The sequence below is a fragment of the Centruroides sculpturatus genome, unplaced genomic scaffold (genome assembly GCF_000671375.1).
Source record: "Centruroides sculpturatus isolate CEXI.00-Female unplaced genomic scaffold, Cexi_2.0 scaffold264, whole genome shotgun sequence".
Classification (NCBI taxonomy): domain Eukaryota; kingdom Metazoa; phylum Arthropoda; class Arachnida; order Scorpiones; family Buthidae; genus Centruroides; species Centruroides sculpturatus.
Window position 1 is genome coordinate 633,617 of NW_019384577.1, and position 7,981 is coordinate 641,597.

Genomic DNA, 7,981 nt, shown 5'->3' on the forward strand with positions numbered 1-7,981 from the left:
ATTTTTTAAACTGAAATATCTTTATTTTTATTTCTGCTTATATACTTTTAAATAAAGTATGAAAAATATGATATAGATGAGAGAGAGAGACAGAGTTGTTATTGTTATTGCTGTAAAATCAATAACAAATTTGTTGGAATAACATGAAATGTTGCAGTTTTATGATGATGTTATCTTCTCTTATTAAATTTATAAAGTTTTGTTTTAGCTAAACATTTAAAAATTCATTTTATAAAATGAAAATAAAGCTATTAAATAAGAGAATAATATATAAATAGTGTTAATGATTTTAAAGGATTTTTATTTATAAAAAAAGTTATTCAAAAAATATTCTGTTGTAGTGGTTTCCTTGTATTCTTAAGGATCAAGGATTGTATTATATGTTAAATTCTGACGACGTGATTTATCTAAATTATTGTATATAACCTATAACAGAAGGGATTTTCAAGTTTCCCACACAAAAAAATAAAACAATCAAATTCCAATTAATTTTTAAGTCTTCTTGGAATAGAATTCACTTCTAATGACATTAAATTAGCATTGGAAGACAATAAATTAATTGTATTTGCAGTTACAAAAATAACTTGTCGTTGGTTCGGTTCCCAATTAGTTATTTTAAACAGAATTCTATCTTAAATTAATTTGTTTTTGCAATTTTTACTTTAACAGAAAATTTTAAAAAGTAAGGAATTTTCGGAGAATTATTATATGATTTATTATTTATCTCAAGGAAATTTTAGCCAGAAAAATTTTTCCAAAAATCCCCCCTCAAAAAAAATATAAGCTTGTTAATTAAGAAATTTTATGTTTAAAATTAGCATTTATATTTTTTCAGTGAATTTCTTAAACTTTCACTGGAGAAATTCTATGTAAATATTCAATTTTTGTGGAATATTCCACAGTATTACTCATAACACAGATTTTTATAAAGGTTAAATAAATGACACGTGGCAACATCAATATCCATTCAGCTATTCAATAATCTATTGTGTATAAGTCGTAAATTGGTGTTATCAGACTAATATACTGAAAATAGAACAACGTATTTATATTTTTTCATCGATAAAATTGGAAAGATAATTATTAGAATTTCAATAATTAAATTTTTACGCTTAAAAAATTAAATACTACAATTATAAGTAATTTCTTCCACAATCTGTAGATAGTTATTTTAAGGTTGAAAAGTAAATATATTCATTATAGCTTATTAAATGTCTCAACTGGTCGATCGCGTCGTACAGGTTGGAATGGGATTAAATGTGCTAAAGTGCTTTTGTCTATTGATTTTTATTATTTGTATTTTAATCTTTTGTTACAGGTGTTATTTTCGGGGAAGGATATCATTTGTCTTATAGATATTTCCTTTTATATATAAAATAAATAAATNAAAAAACTTCGAATAACTCATACTTAAATTATAAATAAAATATTCTTGTTTTAAATATATAAACTTTCCAGACGCGTATTGATTAATTTTTACAGAATATCACGTATTGAATTGCACGACACGCTATTCCCATAATGTTTTCTGCAATTTAATCTTTATTTCTTGTTTTAAAAAGTAATGAACAACCTTTATTGCTATAATTCCGATCACCATGGAAAATGTTGCAAACAATACGAAATAAATTTTTCGTACATCAATACTTTTCCTAGAATTAGATTTTTTCTTTGAGGAAGAAACATTTGCAGTTATCTATTATCAACGATTTTCATGTTTAATAACAGATGAGTGATTATGACTTAACATTAGAAAGAGAGAAAACACGATTCGAATAGCTCGTATTTTCGGCCCCCAGTAACCGAATGGATAAAATTACTGTAAAATATTAGAAGTTGAAAGTACAGTAATTTGGTTTTCTTCACGTATTTTCTTCACCTCTAATTCAGCAACAGTTACTCATTGAAAGCCTTGACAGTAGGCACAATCCCTTTAGCAGAGCGTTCATCTGTTTATTGCGGTTCAATTTGGTATTTTCCCATCTTTCAGTCGATTACTGTAAAAATAAATATATCTATTGTCCTACTGGATTTTCTTTAAAATTTTCGGTAAACAGTTTAAACTATCACTAATTTTAATAAATAATAAAAAGAAAAGAGACACGACTGAAATGTAAAAATTATAATACTGATCCTTTTATTCCTCCCTTACTGTAATGTGTCGTATTATTATTATTTTTTGCATGGTATGTGTATTATATAAGCATAAATAAAATTATTACAAACTACACTTAAATGATGTTTTATTTAAAAATTATTTTCACAGATCTCTTTGACGAACACCTCACTATAACGAGCAGTTTTTCACTCCCGCAAAAGTCTGTTATAGAAATGTTTCACTATAATGAAACAAATATCTTTTTTTAAAATATAATTAATACTTGTCAATTGCACACAGCAAATTCAATTAACATTTTTAATATATCAGCAAAAACATAACGGAAATTTTTACAGAAGAAAATTAAAGATGTCCACTTCATGTTATCTTTAAACGAATAAAAAGTATTCCAGTCACTTTCAGTTGTTTTACTATGCACCGACCGATAGCATATTAAGTCCATACATGATGCTTTATATAAAATTATGAGTTGATCTGGTGCTTACTAAGTATAAAATAGTATATTAATTATATCTATTAAGGCAAGGTTACTTTTTCGTTTATTTTCATGAACATGATTGCGTTACTATTTTATAAATAATGGTATAAACAAATGTAAAATGTTATTGTTATAATATAACCAATTAACATCAAGATAACAGAGATAATTTACTTTTTTTTATATAAGGTAACAATAATTATATATATCAAGTACAGTATATAACGATTTATATCGTGAATTACATGTTTCTCTGATAGCGCCTATGGGTAGTATATATATAAGTGCTATACGTGGAAATATTTTTTAGTGTGTTACATTTGAACAACCCTGTATAAATCATAATTTGTACACTAATTCCTCTGTCTATTTGTTAAAATTTTAATTTTTTTCACAGTAACTAGGCTTATTTTATTTTAATTAATACCTTTACAAATATATAATTTAACAGAAAGATGTTACGAGCTAGCGACGTGAATTGTTTCGGGTTTTCTTCACGTGTCTAACACTCAATAGGGGCCAATTTTTCATAGAAAATCATTCCGGAAGGCAACCCTCTGGTCAGGTGTTACATTGCAATATCCAATAAAATCAAACCAAACATATTATTAGGTATTTTTAATGTTTTCCATTAAAGACTAGGAATCTAGACGATGAAAAAACTCCGAGAAATTATTCAGGGATGGTTTTTCCTGCATGTATAGGGGTTCACTACCCGGTTACTTATATTGGAATCCTTGCAGAATCTGCAATGGATATGGTAAAAGATTCACTTAATACCCATATGACATAAAGAGTAAAAACATAAGTGTCAATTGAGAAAAATATTTATTAGAATTTGCATTTTAATGTATTCATTAGTTTTTAACTCAGTTTACTTATCAACCTACATTCTAAACTTATTAAATTAAATTATGGTTAATTATCTTAAAAATTAATTACCTAAATAAAAAAAAATTAAATGTATTTATTTCTGTATCTATTGCTTTTGTATTGTGTTTATATAATTTAATTGTGTTTGCAACTTTATAACTTTTTATTCTATTTAAAAATACATCTATTGAATTTATATAACTACGTGTTTTTTATATAACTGATACAAAATTATTATATAAATGTAATCAATACATTAAAAAATAAATAAATAAGCTTCCTACATATTGATTATAAATACAGAAAATCCTCGTTAATTCGAAATTCAAGGGACAAGATAATAGAATTATCCGAGATTTACATATTTCTGTACATAATGCCAAATGTCAGGTAACTTATTTAGCAAATGGAATACGGTTACGTATATGTTAATTAATAATAATTACTGTAATAATGATACAGTATAAATAAATTGCAGTTAAACAGCACGTGTCCTGTGAGAACTTACAGGACAAAACCCAGAAGTATTTTATAAGATAAGAGGGAAAAAAAGGTTATTGCATGGATAAGATGACACCCGAAAATGTGTTACTGTATGTGTACAGTTGTTCTTTGTCTTTTGTTATCTTATAGCATGGAGGCATTTCGATCTAAACCAAGGAATTAAATAAGGAAATACAGTGAGAATTTATAAGTCTACAATTTTTTTCAAATTGCAATTTAATAAATTTTAACTTCGTAAATGATATGGAAATATTGTTACAGATGCTACAATTAAATTATAATTAAGAGTTAATGAAACATCAAACACCTACTATCACTGAGATATGTTTATTTAACGAAACACTAACGTTTTCGTCTTCATAGAATAGGCCATCTTCGGGTGTAATTGAATTCGAACGTATATTAAAATTGTAACGATGGAACGTCCGAATATTATACATTTAAATTTAAATAGCCAAATTTGTATGCTATGAGTCCTTCTTTAGTTTCGATAAACAAGCATACAGACAAAAGAAAGGTGGTACCTATGAGAAGTCCGTTGTAAAGATTATTACGTGAACTAGTTCTACGCAACAAAAAATCAGTTTAAAATCGTCAAGTTCACTTATAATAAAAACATCAAGGACATCATGAAACAAATATCGGATAAAATAGTTTATAAAATAGCTCCTAATTTGTATAGTATTCTTAGAAATGATAAAGACATGCTTAAGAAAGAAGAAAAAGAGGAGGTGTACAGAATTCCATTTGAAAATCAGCAATTAGGAATTAAGAAGGATTATATTGGTGTCACAATAAAGAATTTGGCTATTAGACTTAAGGAACACAAGTATGAATTTAATAAAAGTACTGTAACACAGTTTTGTCAAGTATGTCACAAGCGGAGGACTCTGTAGTTAAATGGAGTGAAGCAACTATCCTCAAAACAATGCATGATTCCTCATCATTAGCTTTGCACGAAGAAAAAAAAATCGAAATCTATAAAAGTAAATTAAAAGATGATTGTATTAATGCCAGGGATGCGAATGGATTAGCTTCTTCATGGAAATTCTACATAAAAGAAAAATTAAAAGATAAAAATTCTTAGTCTGTACTTGACCTTATAGTTTATGAATTTTTATGTATTTATTTAATTTTTATTTATATCGTTGTTGCTTCAGTGTATTTTATTTTCTTATTTATTTGTTAATTTATATATTATTTTCGTTTTAAATTTGAATGTATAATGTTCGGACGTTCCATCGTTTATGGTAAATTGAGATACAAATTCTCTTTTCTCTTGAAAACTTCCTAATAAGGGTTTAATAATATTTGACTACAGAGTATTGACTTTTTTTTTTTAATGGAAACTTTTAACTTTAATCAATATGAAACACTGAATGATTTTGAATTTATTTTTTTTAAAAGAAACTACGCGTGTATCTTATATTTCGAAGGAACCAAACGGATTAAGAAAGCCATTTTGAACCTGACATCTAGAAGCAACAAGTCAAAAATTTATTTTGGAATAATTCGTAAAGCATCTTAGTTTAGTTTTATTGATATACAACACATGAAAGGTCCTTTTTTGGGGGGAAATTGCCTTATTTAGGTGTTACTAACGTGAATAAAATCCGAAAAACTTTACATAGCCAGTCCGTTGGCCAGTCGCCAAACCACGACCTTCAGTAGTTTTATCCACTCGTCCATTGTTGTACAGACAATTTATTTATTATAATGTATTCCGAAGTACAATATGTATGTAATTGTACTGGATATATTGTGAATTATATGTTTTAAAATTGTAATTTGGAATCATACGAAAATGCAATATCTAGACATAACTTATTTTACACTTACAAATATAGAGCAATTAGGAACAATACTATAATTAGGACAGTTTTTAAATTATAAATTTTTACTCAAACAAGTTCCATTTAAATTATTTAAAAATGATTAAACAACTACATCTGCTATAACCAAGGTAAAAGCAATTGCGTGACTTTCTGTATATAAAATATTATATTATTATCTGTGCCAAATAGATCGAAATGATAATGGAAAAATACAATTTTTTTTTAAGCTTTGAATAAACAACTATCGTACAGCTTTTAAAATGGCAAATCCACAAAATATCATTAAAATGTAATAATAATAAATATATTTAATCACATTTAGACTTTCCTACAGGCCCTATAATAATTTTATCCAAGTTAAATTTTAATATATATAATTTACATAAATTATACAAATTTATTTGAATACAAATCTAATTTTAATATTAAATGTAACGAAGCAATTATGGTAAATTATTTATTGCCTTGAATAAAACTTGTCAGATGTTTATTATTTGTTTCGATGTTTATAGATGTATTTTCCTTACGATAGTTGCGAAATATTTAGTTATAATTTAAGAAAACTTGGCTATTTTCCCAAAGATAATTGAAGTAAATGTTGTTTGTATTGGTTTGTTTTGGCGAGTTTATTATTTATGCACTTGTAATAAAAACATTTACTGTTTTTACTGTGTATATATTAATACATACTGTATACGTATTTAATAATTATGATATTTGTAAATTATAAAAAGAAATATATTATTTTTTAATTATAGAAATGTCATAATATCCTTCACAACAAGAATTTTATTACGTTTTTTTGGTGTGTTTAACAGTATTTTTTTATATGTTCCATATACATTGGGTTGCCATCTTTTAGATTTTCAAAATAATGATAATAATGGTTGCTTGGACATCCAGCTGGCAGGAAGTTCGGGGTTATAGCCCACGTTTAATGCACACACACACACACAGGTATTCGTTTGTGGTGCATTAAAAACGTCTTGCGACATCTCCCAGACAAACTGTTTTGATAATCTTCTCTGTAATATGATTGAGAAACACTTGATAATATACACAAGCTAACACTAGAAACACTAGCAGTCAATACTAGCTGCAACATTTTTTTGTCTTTTAAATTTATTTTGGTGTTAAGAAGAACATCTTATCACTAAATAAGGTTGAAAAGATTTCAACTGAAGGAAAGACTGTCTTAACCAAATAAAGACAGGTAGCAATACTACATATACATGACATTTCTTTGTACAGTCTCTTGTTTCTATATTGTAAGTAATTAGCTTTTGTATACAATAATTTAGCAACTATGTTGTTTAAAGATGTATTCTGTAATAAGAAATCATACTGCTGTTTAATTTACTAACTACAGAAAGTTTGTATTTATTTAGAAAACAATTTTTGTATTAAATACAAATGTATTAAAACTATAAGTTATAATTAGTTTTTATTAAAATTCATAGATTTGTTACTTTAATTATTAAAATAATTGGAATTAATTTTATGTTTACATTAATAAAAATTATTAATGTAAACATATAACAGAATGATTACCAAGAGACCTTGACTAAAGTTTTTCCTCAAGCTATTATTGACTTTAAATCTGGGATTTTTAAGAATTGATAGAAATGAATATTTATTGCAAATCATTGTGATTATTCTCATTGTTTCTTCCACTCATAAATGAAAAAATAATTAATCTTAGAATTGAAATAATTGCTAACTTACTATATTATTACTGATATATATCTAAGTAATTTTTGAAGGTTAGCAAAAAAATAAATAAATAAAGTAATTTATAAGTTAATTTTTTAAAAATCATATCTTAAATATTCTTAGAAAATTAATAATTTTTTTTTCTTATTTTCAATAACATATTATAATACTACCAGAATTTAACTTTAAAACATTTAATTAAACACACACTTATATAAAAACTAATAGATTCATGCAACTGTATAGTGATATATTTCTGCTTTAAATTATGATTATTACTTATATTTTATACCTTTCATATAGAACAATATGCTTTTAGAATTAATTTAACTTTAAAAATAATAAAAAAAATTTAGAAAAATTTAATGATTTTAAAATCCAATTTGTGTTTATATAATTTAAACTTAACTTTTTAATTATAAAAGATATATCAACAAGTATGCTTAAATAATTAGCGGA